This window comes from Sphaerodactylus townsendi, linkage group LG06 (assembly GCF_021028975.2).
Source record: "Sphaerodactylus townsendi isolate TG3544 linkage group LG06, MPM_Stown_v2.3, whole genome shotgun sequence".
Taxonomy (NCBI): Eukaryota; Metazoa; Chordata; class Lepidosauria; order Squamata; family Sphaerodactylidae; genus Sphaerodactylus; species Sphaerodactylus townsendi.
Genome location: NC_059430.1, coordinates 49,913,211 through 49,926,063, shown reverse-complemented (window position 1 = coordinate 49,926,063; position 12,853 = coordinate 49,913,211). Strand labels below are relative to the sequence as shown.

At 42.7% G+C, this 12,853-nt stretch overlaps 1 protein-coding gene across 2 annotated transcripts in view; it reads right to left on the bottom strand.

Annotated features, from left to right (window-relative positions):
- Positions 1-12,853, bottom strand: part of KITLG (KIT ligand) — a 98,628-nt gene that overhangs the window by 59,779 nt on the left and 25,996 nt on the right. The window lies entirely within an intron of this gene.

The window sequence follows — 12,853 nt, the reverse complement described above, 5'->3', positions numbered from 1 at the left end:
GAATATTTGCTTGGTAATCTTTACCAATTACATTAAGTACCATGTAATACCTTAATACCTAGGATGAAAGAATGAATAGATTAAAATACTTTCATGGCTGTTAAACTGACGTGCAGACAGGTATAATCGAACACAGTACGGGCTAAGATTGTATCTTTTTCAGTACAAATACATCTGGAAATAAAGTGCAAGCTCCTGAGGAATATTTCACATCCTCAGTTAAGCATATTTACCATTAAGCAAGCTTACCAGTTCAAATATTACCACCTTTATGGAGAGTCCTGAAGTTCTTCCCAATGGAAGAGTTCATCAAGTGGTGGCCACGAAAATGCTTCCACAGGTTTCCTCCCTCACTCATGCCAGAACAGAACTTCCTGGCACTACTGCTGTTGACATATAGACCCTAGACACATTTGGGTGGCCACACAAAATAATTTCAGATGTAACTGCATGGTATATGAAACATTTTCAAACAGAATAACTTTCTGGAAGCAGACAGATACTTGTAGTACTTTTAAAAATGGACTTTCATTGTAAAGAAATTGATATCAGACTATTTTCTAGATATTTATCTGAAGTCTGTTAGATTTGGTTATCAAGTCACTGGTATGAATAACAACCATGGGAGATCAGATAAAGGCCCATCTTATTCTGTGCTCGATCTTCAAGAATGGCCACACTGGTGCCCTGTAGCAGTGTTAAAGGCAATGCAAGATGGTGCTAGTAATATGCCCACAGGATCTGGCAAACAAATACACCTTCTGAACATAAAAACTACATCCTCACTTCTCAGTATTGAATATTATGCTGCCTTGCCACTCAATTCTTGGTCCCCAAGGTAGTGAATATCAAAACAATAAAACATTTCAAACACTAAAACATATTCAAAACAATTAAATAAAACATATAAACATATAAAAACCACAAACAAGAAGAACAACAAATAAGTTAGAGATGGCACAATAAACAAAACAAAAAGATTTGGCTCATTGGTGGCAGACAACAATTAAGGAGACAAATGAGTCTTTCTAGGGGAAAGAATTCCATAGTTTCAGCATCACAACTGAGAAGATCCTTTCTTGGATTGCCACCAGTCTAGTTTTAGATGGCAGGGGAACCTGAAGCAGGCCTCTGAAGATGACCTTAGTAGTTGTTGGGCAGGCTCATATTAGAGCAAGTGATCCTTCAGGCGTGTCAGTCCCAAGCCATACAGGGTTTCAAAGGTCAATACCAGCACCTTTAACTGGGCCCAAAAGCAAACTGGGAGCCAATGTAGATGAAACAAGACTGGAGTGGGAGCCAGTCAGTATCCTGGCCATAACATTCTCACCTACTGTAGCTATTTGGGTAATAGCCGTATCAACACTCCTATTCCGACAGCAAGGGGGGGAGAAAAAGGCTTAATGGGATGTTATTTACTATGCAGAGAAATGTGAGTAGTACATGTAGACAAATTTAATTTCTGATCACACTTGTACTATTAATCAATGGCTGGTCCCAGCTTATGATTCCATAATTTTTCCACCATATGAAATTGCTTTATATGCAAAAAATTAGTAACTTTTGCTACAAATAATCTTGCATGACATCTATCCATTGTTCAACATTCTCTCACACCTCAATTTTTTTTCCCATACTAAAGAGCCTTTTCCATATTACTAGATAATGTGTTTCAAACATTGTGAAACAGCATCTGAATTATACTTCTGAAGAAGAAATAATATATTATTGGCTGACAACTATATTCCTTGTTCAAGGGAACAATTTAGCAGAATCAAAAGACTTGTTTATACAGGATGCAGAGCTTTTCTCAGGAGCTGGTCCAAGGTCGTTGAATGTGTTGCTATAAAAACTTTTGGTCTCCTTGTTTTGAATATAAGGTCATTTATTCAACTTCATATTTTATTGTTGATACATTTATATTCCTTAAAATTAAGAGTGCAACTAGAGAACCAAACAAGAGTTAACTTACCTATTTATTTGTTTAATCTGTACCCTTATTTTCTCTTTGATGGGGACCCAAAGTGATGTCCTCTCCCGCAATTTATTCCCACAATAAACCTGTGAGATAGGTTAGGCTGAGAGTCTGTGACTGGCTTAAGGTCACCTAGCAAACTCCTATGGCACAGCAGGAATGAAAACCTAATCCTAGTCTGACACCACTATACCACACTGCCTCTCACTGGAACTTGATTCATAATCAAAATATATTGCAGTGATTGCAGAATACTTAAAAGATAGACCATAACAGAATATAATGGAATGTCTTATTTATTTATTTATTTATTTATTAGTCTTCTTTATACCGCCTCCGGATCCCATAATTCAAGGCGGTGTACAAATATAAAATCTTAAACAGTAGCTGGAAATGTAAGGAGCAAACTTCATACAAATAACAATAAACAATCACATAAGCTCCATCCGATTAATAATCAATAAAACATTCTAAAACTTCATATGAAATTTAATAAATAAATAAATAAATAAATAAATAAATAAATAAATAAATTAGCAAGAGGCATCCAAAAAACCCCCATTTAAAACCTACCCCAAGAAGGAGGAACGGTGGGCCCCTCAATATGAGGGGTACCCTGATGTAACAGCGCAAGAGCAGAGAGCAGAGAAGGGGCACCACGTCAGCGACTGGACACTCCAAAGGCCCGGTGGAACAACACGGTCTTACAGGCCCTGCGGAATTCACCAAGATCCCGCAGGGCCCGGACAGTTGGAGGAAGGGTGTTCAACCAGGCTGGGGCCAGAGCTGTAAAGGTCCTGGTCCGCGTGGAGGCCAGGCGCATCATTGAGGGGCTGGGGATTACCAGCAAATTGGCCTCTGCTGAACACAGAGACCGAGTAGGGACATATGGGGTAAAACGGTCCCGAAGGTACAAGGTTATCAAGAATTGCACAGCTCAGGGAAACCTGTATAATTGTTTTGTTCAAAGTACTGTTCTAAAACAGTCCTTGTTTTAAATTATAGAAAATGTAATATCATAGGAAACTAAGTATTCTGAGCTTTATCAAATCTTGTTTCAGCAATTAATCTGGAAGTCGCTTTAGGCAACCAAAGACTACCCAGTTTGAGTCATTCACTAGAGATTTCCAGAAAATTTGAAACCAGAAATGTTGGGGAAAACAGAAAATATATGCAATGTTTACTTTCCTTTCAAGGCCTCACGCTTATTTTACTGCTTTAACAAAATAAAATGTTTCATTTACAACTTAGCATATAATATTGTAGTAATTAGAGCCAGTATAGTATAGTGGTTTGGAGTGGTAGACTCTAATCTGGAACAGGGTTTGATTCCTCACTCCTCCAAATGAAACCAGCTGGATAATCTTGGGCTAATCACAGTTCTTTTAGAACTCCCTCAGTTCATATGGAGACAGTCAATGGTAAACCACCTCCAAACAACTCTTGCCTTGAAAACCCTATGAGGTCTCTGCAAGTCAGCTGTGACTTGATGGCACACATACCCACACATACATTGAACTAATTCACATATTTATGAAATCTGAAAATAAAAATCCCTCCATTTTCTATAAGTGAAATTGCTATATAATACTTGAGAGTCTGCAGCAAATTGCTATGCCCTATACTACTTTAACATATGTATCCTAATTTTTACTATCTTAAAAAATAAAAGTTTTGTTGTAAAAAAGGTATTTTGGGGGAAGAAACAATCTAATAGAGCCACAATAGATAAGAGTACCAACATACCTGGATATTAATTTCAACTTTATAACACTGAAAACATAGAACTCTTTAATAACATATTGGCAAAACACATTATAGCATATCTCACTTTCCCCCCATGCCATCACAACATAATTAACAATGTAGAGATAATGTATCTGGCCTATTCTTCGGGGTGTTGCAATGATTACTGAGATAAACAAAACAGTTCAGAGTATTTTACAACAGATATGTTAAGTGCTAGTTTAATATAGTATTACAAGCAATGAGAAGTGTTAAGAACACACAGTGTAACAAAAACAGGCTTGCCAGTTCCTCGTTGCAAAATTCCTAGAAATTTGGAAGGGTGAAGCCAACTGAGGATGGTGTCTGGGAAAGGGAGGAGCCTATATGTCCACTATAGGGACCTATATAAAGGGAGGTACCTATATACCCACTGGGAAAGGGAGGGCACTATAGCAGGGGCGTACCTAGGCAAACTGGTGCCCGGGGACAAAACCCCGGCCCGGCATATCGGCGGCCACCCTCCCCCACCATGACCAAACAATGATTTTTTTGTACCAGATCACAAAACACCTCCCACTCCCACCAAAACATACATGGCTCTCTCCCCACCAACTCTTTTCCTAATTTCCTAATCACAACAACCTTATGAGGTAGGTTGTTAGCCTGAGAAACAACTCCAAGCCAGTGCAAGTGGGTATTAAGCATATAAATCTCTCACAAATCACCCCCAGCAAAACATTTACCAAACAAATGTCAGCATCATCTCTCACAAAACACCTCCAGTGAAATCCACCCCCAAACAGCATCACTTTCAATGGTGTTTAAACTAGGGAGCTTCCAGATTCTTCTTTTAAATCTACCTTAAAGGGAGAATCTAGGGTCCCCAGTTAAAACAAAATTGAAAGCGATACCGTTTGGGAGCGGGATTCTCCCCCACCCTGAGAGAACAGCACTCTCACTTTCTTTTGAGGGTTGGAGATCCAGGATGAAACAAATAGCAGATCTCGGGCTGGAATCTGGGCAAATTTGGGTACATTCAGGACAAAAATTGTCTGATTGGGTGTCCTGCCCAAATATGAAACAAATGCGAATGCAAGGTATTTGGGCTTTTGGGAGAGTATTTTTTGGTGTTTTGGCCTGCAGAGGAGCGCATTTTTAAACCTAAACGGCACCATGATTCCTTCAGGGAATTATCATCCAGAGACTGCCCTGATGATACCACCCCGAGTTTGGCGTGTTTAGTTCAGGGGAAGCAAGTTATGGACTCCTCAAGGGGTGCCCCCATCCTCATTGTTTTTCAATGAGAAGCCAACCTGAGATGGGGGCTACCCCATTTCGAGGGACCATAACTTTGGTCCTCCTGAACTCTAACTTCATTGTAACTTAGGGTGGCATCATAAGAATAGTGACCAGATGATACCTCTGAAATTTTGGTGTCACTAACTCTTAAAAATATTGATCCCTTCCAGGTATTCCTAAGAAATTTGCCTAAGATCCTTTGTTTTTTGCAGTGACTTTGCTCATTTGTAGCAGCTAAATGAGGAATTCCTCTGAGACTAGGCTGCACATTTTTTTTGGAAGATAGAGGCACCAGGACTTTCAAGGTGGCTCCAGGAAGCCCTCCTGGTGGCCAGCATCCAGGCTTAGAGACCTTTGCTTCTGAGGTGGTCCAATTTTATGGGCCCCCCAAAAGGCTTATTTTGTTTCCTGCTCACTGCATACATATGAAGCCTGTGGGCTGAGTTCTCTCAGAACTTCTCCAGCTACTCTACCCACCCCCCTAAAACAAAACTTTCACCAAGCTTGGATGCTATTACTCAAGGCCTCCTTTTGGATCCACCTTTGAAAGTCTGGTGCCTCTATCTTCAAAAATGTGTGGTCACTAAGCTTACATTACTCCCCAGGAAATTCCCCAGAATCTGCCAGAGCTTTTCAGCAAGTTCTGTGGTGGGAAAAATATTTTTCCAAATTCTTTCATAGACTTCAATGGGAGCTTTCTATTTATGCCCAGATGGCTCCTGTGGTAGAGGTGTCAACAGGAGGCACTGTGGTAGTGGTTCTTTCTCTGGACTCCCACACAAGCTAGCTCCCTGCAGCAGGGAAATAAGTGCGAGGGCACTTATTCTCCCCTGGCTGGGCTGCTTGTTTGAGTCCTCCTGAAAGGAACCAGCCAACTCTAAGCCTAAAGCTCTTACCTGGGATGGCCCAAATGCTGTGGGCATCAGGTTCACCTTCAAACTTCGGTGCCCTACAGCATTTTCCTCTTCCACACACATTTTGAAGCAAATTTGGCATTGGTTCCTTTCAGTGAGACCTTGCCACCAGCAGCTGCCAAGTGGCAGGAAATGCCCCTGCACTCCAGAGCAAGATCCTACCACAGTGCCTCCTGTTTGAAAAACCTCTACCACAGAGCCATCTGGGCATAAATATAGAAAGTCCCATTGAGAGTCTATGGTGGGAAAAGTAATTTTTCCCACCACAGAACTTGCTTGAAGAGCCTGAGCAGATTCTGGGGAATGTCTGAGTGTGTAAGCGCTTGGCTGCATTTTTTGAAGATAGAGGGCGCCAGACTTTCCAAGGTGGCTCCAAGAGGCCTTTGGAGTAGCTGTGCATCCAAAAGCTTGGTGAGCTTTGCTTCTGGAGTGGGGCTGGGGGAGTTGAGAGAGTTCTGAGAGAACTCAGCCCACAGGCTTTCATGTGCAGGAGCGGGGAAACAAAATAAGCCTTTTAGGGGCCCATAAAATTGAACCCCCAGAAGCAAAGGTCTCCAAATCTAGATGCTATTACCAGGAGGGCCCCTCCTGGAGCCAACACCCTGGAAAGTCTAGTGCCTCTATCTTCAAAAAAAAAAAAAAAAAAAAAAAAAAAAAAACGCTGCAGCCTGCCTTACACACTCAGAAATTCCCCATTGGCTAAGCAAATGGGAGCAAAAAGTCACTGCAAAACAAAGACTCTTGGGCAAATTTCTTGGGGTGCCTGGAAGGGGTGTATTTTTAAAGTTAGTGGCACCAGATTTTCAGGGTATCATCTGGTCACTATTCTTATGATGCCACCCACGTTTTGTGAAGTTAGGGTTCAGGGGGACCAAAGTTATGGTCCCTCAAATGGGTAGCCCCCATCTCAGATTAGCTCCCATTGAAAACAATGGGGATGGGGGCACCCCCTTTGGGGGTCCATAACTTTGCTTCCCCTGAACCAAACATCACCAAATTTGGGTGGTATCATCAGGACAGTCTCTGGATGGTACCCTGCAATTTTGGTGCCGCTAGCCTTAAAAATGCGCCCCCTGCAGGCCAGAACGTGAAAAACACTTAAAAACTTTAAAAACACGCAAATGACCCTGAAATGTTGGCGCCCCCCACGTGACCAAATGGGGGGCACCCGGGGACAGAGGGTACCTCCTGTCCCTAGGCAGGAACGCCACTGCCTAGACTCTGTCACCCAAAACTGCCATTTTCTCCAGGGGAATTAATCTCTTTAGACTGGTGATAAACTGCAATTCCTGGAGATCTCCAGGCTCCACAAGGACTCTTGTAAAAAAAAGGAAAGGGAGGATAGATACACCAGAGATATGGCAACAATATAAATCTGTATCCAATGGCTTAAACAACGAAAAATGTGGGTTTTATCCACAATGTATGATACACAATTTGATAAACAACGGCTTATGCAATATAATTTTCACAACTTTAAACATTTATAATTTGTATTGAAATGAGTACAATTATGTACAAAGTACATTTACAGTTTAAATTTAAGTGAGTACAATTATGTACAAAGTAATGTTCAATGTATGAGTTGTTTGCTTCAGAATGAACACGAAAGGTGGGGCTAGTTAACCACTGGTATCAGTTAACCTCATAATGCCCTCTTAGGCCCCTCCTAAAATAAACAAAAATACAACAAACATATATGGTGATTGATCTCCAGGCTCCACAAGGACTCCGGCAATGCTAAGTAACAGTATCTGAAGGATATTCAATTGATAAGATGCTTTTATTCAAATAGTTTCCAGTTCCATACAGGCCTCTCTCTTAAGGGAGCTCAAGATTAAGTGATGAGAAACTGCTTTCTTTGCCAAGAAACTGGAAGGAAACTTGTTAAGCAGAGGAGGCAATACTGAGTTAGATGGTCCAGCAGTCTGACTCCATCAAAGGTCAATTCATATGTTCAGAATCACAGCTACAACAATAACTCTAGAGGGAAGTTTTTGCTGCGTCATTTTGGTCTCTCACAAAATTTCCAGATTACTGTGTGTGTGTGGGGGGGGGGGAGGTTGTGTTACTAATGTTTCTGTCAGGCTACACCAGGGGTCTGCAACCTGAGGCTCTCCAGATGCTCACTGGCTACAATTCCCATCAGCCCCTGCCAGCATGGCCAATTGGCTGATGGGATTTGCAGTCCATGAACATCTGGAGAGCCGCAGGTTGCAGACCCTTGGGCTACACTTAGCACAGAAGTTCAATCATAATTCTTGCACAAACCTACAAGAGTGAATTACCACATGGCATAAGGATGTTTTATAACATGCATACATAAGATTTCAACTGAAAAGTCAACACATGCTGCATTCACCTCAATTTCTTAAGCCTTCACTTCCAACTCTGTCAAAGAACAAGGTGGAACATGAAGTTTAGCTTGATCACACAGAAGTATGGAAGGGGATAAGAAAAAAATGAGAAAGGAAATCCAAACTTTCCTTCAAAATTGCAGTTCTCTATATTAACAGCACATTGCTTTAATATACTGCAGATTCCTTTCTTAGTTGTGCCAAGTGAATACAAAGGGTTGACGGTCATGCACAGCTGGCTTTTATTTCTAAATGTGAGGATTTCACAGTTGCTTCCTTTGCATCTCCACATGTGAACTTGTATTGAGGATATTAAGTTCTATGTATGCTGCAAAACCTATTTTCTGTATCCATGGCCCCGAAGCACAATTTTATGTATCTGCAGATATTTTGGGAGACATCTCATCCCCACTATTTTCTCTTTTCCTTTCTTGAAGGCCCCATAGCCTATCCTCTTTTCCTGACTCCACTTTTTTTTCCACCCACCCACTAGCCAGCGTATCTGCCTAGGGACAAGTCCCCGGGCGCCACTCTTCTGGTCACGTGGGGGGCGCAAAATCAGCCCCCCCACGTGACCAGGAAGTCCTGCTGTTTCGCGTGCCTCGACCCCATCCAAGGCACGCAAAAATGATGAGACAGCAGGACCTCCTGCTGCCTCCAAGTGCCCTCAACCCTGCCCTGGACTCCCCCCTCCCTTCCTTCCTCCATGGTGACATGGGTGGGGTCGAGGGCAGTGGGGGCGGAGCCTGGGGGTGGGGCGGCGGGGCAGAGCCTGTGGGGCATCCTGGAGACAATTTGTCTCCGGGTGCCATTTACCCCAGGTACACCTCTGGGGGGAGATGTGAAAACAAGAACACAAACCGGAAGATTTCTAGGGCTCATTCATCTAATTACAAATCATTGTTTTATTGGATGGCACTGGAAATATCAAATTACATCCTCTATCATACAATAATACTGTTACAAATCTATTTTATCATAATTCAGCTAAGCATGACATTAAAATTGTGGTTAACAAAAAAAATCCAGAAGCATGAAAATTCTCATTCAGGACATTATCATTTGTTTTAAATGATTAAATTCCAAAATCTGTTTCTCGATGGGGAAGAGGAGAATGATGTACAACACTTTAGAACTCTGTTGAAACAAAGGCGGGTTATAAATGAAGTAAATAAATAGATTTTGTTTAACTACTTTGACACATCTGTTCTTCTTTGTGGCACAAATAATTTCCCACTCATCCTTCAGTTGAAAAATATATCCAGCAAGAAAGCTCATATGGTTAAAATTATATGACAGTTATAGCAAAAAAAAAAAGTTTCCTCCACCAATTTTGGCACTACTCTGACTTTGAAATAAAAACCATATATTTAAAAACCCTTTAAGATTGTTACCATAAATATAGCAAAAATATTGGAACTGTCCCATGCCTTTATTTCTCAAATAAGTCCTTTAATTCTCCCCTTCCCTGCCAGCATCACTGATACAAGCAAAAGATAAACAAGCAGAATAGAGACCCTTCAGGCTTATCTTAGTCAAAGTTCCATGACAGTAGGAGGTCACAGACATTTTCATGCTACTTAAGATTGCTTATTCCATTTCCTGCAATTTTCAGTATTCTACAGATCATCGTTTATAAAGTTCGGTTACTCCAGTTAGCAATATACCTTTTTACAAGTTCTCCAGTATACTAGTAAATACATTTTGGAAGAATAAGTACACATATCTACCAAGGAAAATATTAAAGCCAAGAGAAAATGTGGGCTCCTGTGATCAGGAATTCAATGAAGTTTTGAAAATTTTCAAATGCAATCTAAGTCTCATATGCAGTCTAATTCTCAGCTCGGCCTAGAGCTGAATCAGAAGACGAAAACCCCAGATCTGCAAAAATTAGATTAGCAGGATCTGAGAAGCAAGAGTAACCGTGAACCTCAGAGTAAATTTATCGAAAAGACTGAAGTCTTTACTGTGGCCGTTTCCGCACAGAGGCAGAAGGGGTCGGGTCGGCGTAATCCACGCCGACCCGACCCCTCTGGGACCGTTCGCATGGACGGTCCCAGAATCGGCCGAGACGATTCTGCGCCGTCATCAGAGCGACTTACCGGTCCTGCGGCCCTCCGGCACGTCGCCGAGGCCAGGGGACACGCCCCCCTGCCCTCTTGCTGACCCATCCCGGGGTGCGCTTGGGGCAAAGGGAACATGTCCCCAGGCCTTGGCGGCTTGGCGTGAATGGCCTGCAGGACTGGTAATGGCTCGCCAGGTTGAAAGAGCACCTGAAAGCCACTGCCGTTCGCACGGCAGCGGCTCCAAGCCACCGTTTCCCGTAAACCTCGCTTGCCGAGTGAGGTTTGGAAACGCCGGCTTCGTGCCGGTCGGGCGGCGTGAGGGCGGCGCGGCTGCGCAGCAGCTACGCCCCTCTGCGAATGGCTCCCTGGGGACAGCGTTTTTGCCGTCCCCAGGGCGCCGTAGACCGCCCGTATGGAAAGGGCCCATGCTTTGCTTTCCCTGCACTTTTAGTGGCTGCAGTCAGAACTGCATTAGAAAAAAAATTAAATGCATTCGGTGACTACAGCTGATTGCTGGCTTTGGGGCCCTCCAGCTGACTTGTACCCTCCCCAGTTTTGTTTCCTGGTCTCCTCCCCAATTGTGAGTAGCCCTGCTGGAACAGAGTGAAAGACATGTGATAGAAAGCTGACCAAGGGGTCTGAAGAGAGGGAACACCATGGGAGGGAAAGGACTTTCTTCCCTTGTAAACGTTGTGGGTGGCCAACTTATAAAGTTATAATATGCATATCCTTAAAAAAATTATATTATGAACACATGCTCCCATGTTTATGCCTTTACCCATGGCATACTTTACCCAAAGTACTCAGGGCAGCTTACAGCAATTAATTAAAACATTCAATAAAATCCAAAAGCCAATTCCAATAAAAGTCTGGTGCCCCTTACACAGAACTATTACACACATTAATATACTAATCAATCATGCTGGGAATGGGAAAAGGGAAGAAGGAAGAGAGGAAGGAAAAGGAAGGTCAGCAAGATGGAAACCATTTGTGTCCTTGACCATATGCCTGACAGAACAGCCCTATCTTACAGACCCTGTGAAATTGTAGCAGATCTTGCAGGGCCTTGATCTCACTCAGCAGAGCATTCTATTAACCTGGGGCCTGTACCAAGAAGGCCCTGGCCCTAGTCAAGGACAACCAGATAATTTAGGGACCAGAGACCACCAATAAGTTGTGTACCAATTGCAAGGCTCTTGGGTGGGGGGCATACAGGGAGAGGCAGTCTGGCGGTTACAATAATTTTTAAGGTTGCTACTACTACCTTGAACCTGACCCGGTATTCCACCTGGAGCCCATGCAACTGGTGGAGCACTGACTGGATGTGTGCTCACCAAGGAGTCCCTATAAGGATTTGAGCAGTTGCATTTTGTTCCAGCTGGAGTGTCCAGATCACTCTCAAACCTAATCTGGAGGTGACTGTTGCATGGATCACTGTGGCTTGGCCAGACTAGGACAGATAGGGGACCAGCTGCTTTGCCTGGGGAAGTATGGTGGTTGGTCAGATCCCATAGGACTGGAACACGCGGTCAAAATTTCCTACAAGGCACTCAAGCCATTTTAACATGCACAAAAGCATGTGATAGTGCTGAAGATGACTCAGATATGCACCAATGAGGTTTGTAAAGTCTTGGCAATAATCCTTCTGATTACTGCTGGTGTTTGAAAAGCTGCTGTCTTCACAGGAGTACTGCCAGTCTACTGTAACTGTATCTGTGCATGGCCTGGGCAACAAGTTATATTCTCCATGAGAATACTTCCATGAGAATAGTCAAGGTGCATCTATATGTAGAAGAATATGAGAATGTGCAGTTCCAAAAGAAAATTTGTGCAGTCCAAAAACGAAAGCCACACAACTGTTTTGCTAGCTGACATAAAAAGTGATGGGTAATACTGAAAAGTGTGTGGTCCAGAAGATTTAAAGCTCCAGACCCTGACCCGTTTCTTCTTCTCCTGCCAATGACCCTCTCTTCATACTCCATAAGGATGTCACAGCACACACTCATTACGTGCACAAATTATCATCACATACCACTGTATAATTCCTTATTTTCCTTAAAAATACTAAGTTGAAAAAGCCCTTCCAGATACCCATGGGTCACAATTGAAGCATCAGGAAAAAAAACACAAGGTGCCCATCATCAATTTGCTTAACTTTTGGATCCAATGTGGTTCTTCCCCAAAATTGCTCCAAGGAAAAATGTTTGAGCTGCTATGAATTAAACAAAAGCCAAAGTGGTTAAAGTGTCAGATGAGGCTCTGGGAAACCCAGGCTCCAATCCCCACTCGTGCCATGGAAGCTTACTAGGTGACCTTGGTCTGGTCACACACCCTCAGCCCTGATCCTGGCTAATATCTGGATGGCAGACCTCCCAGGAATAACAAGGTTGTAACACAGAGGAAGGCAATGACAAACCACTTTTGAAGGGGTCTTACTTTGCAAACCCTACAGGGTCATCATAAAACAGTTATGACTTGATGACAAAAACAAAACAAAAAGAAATAAACACATGG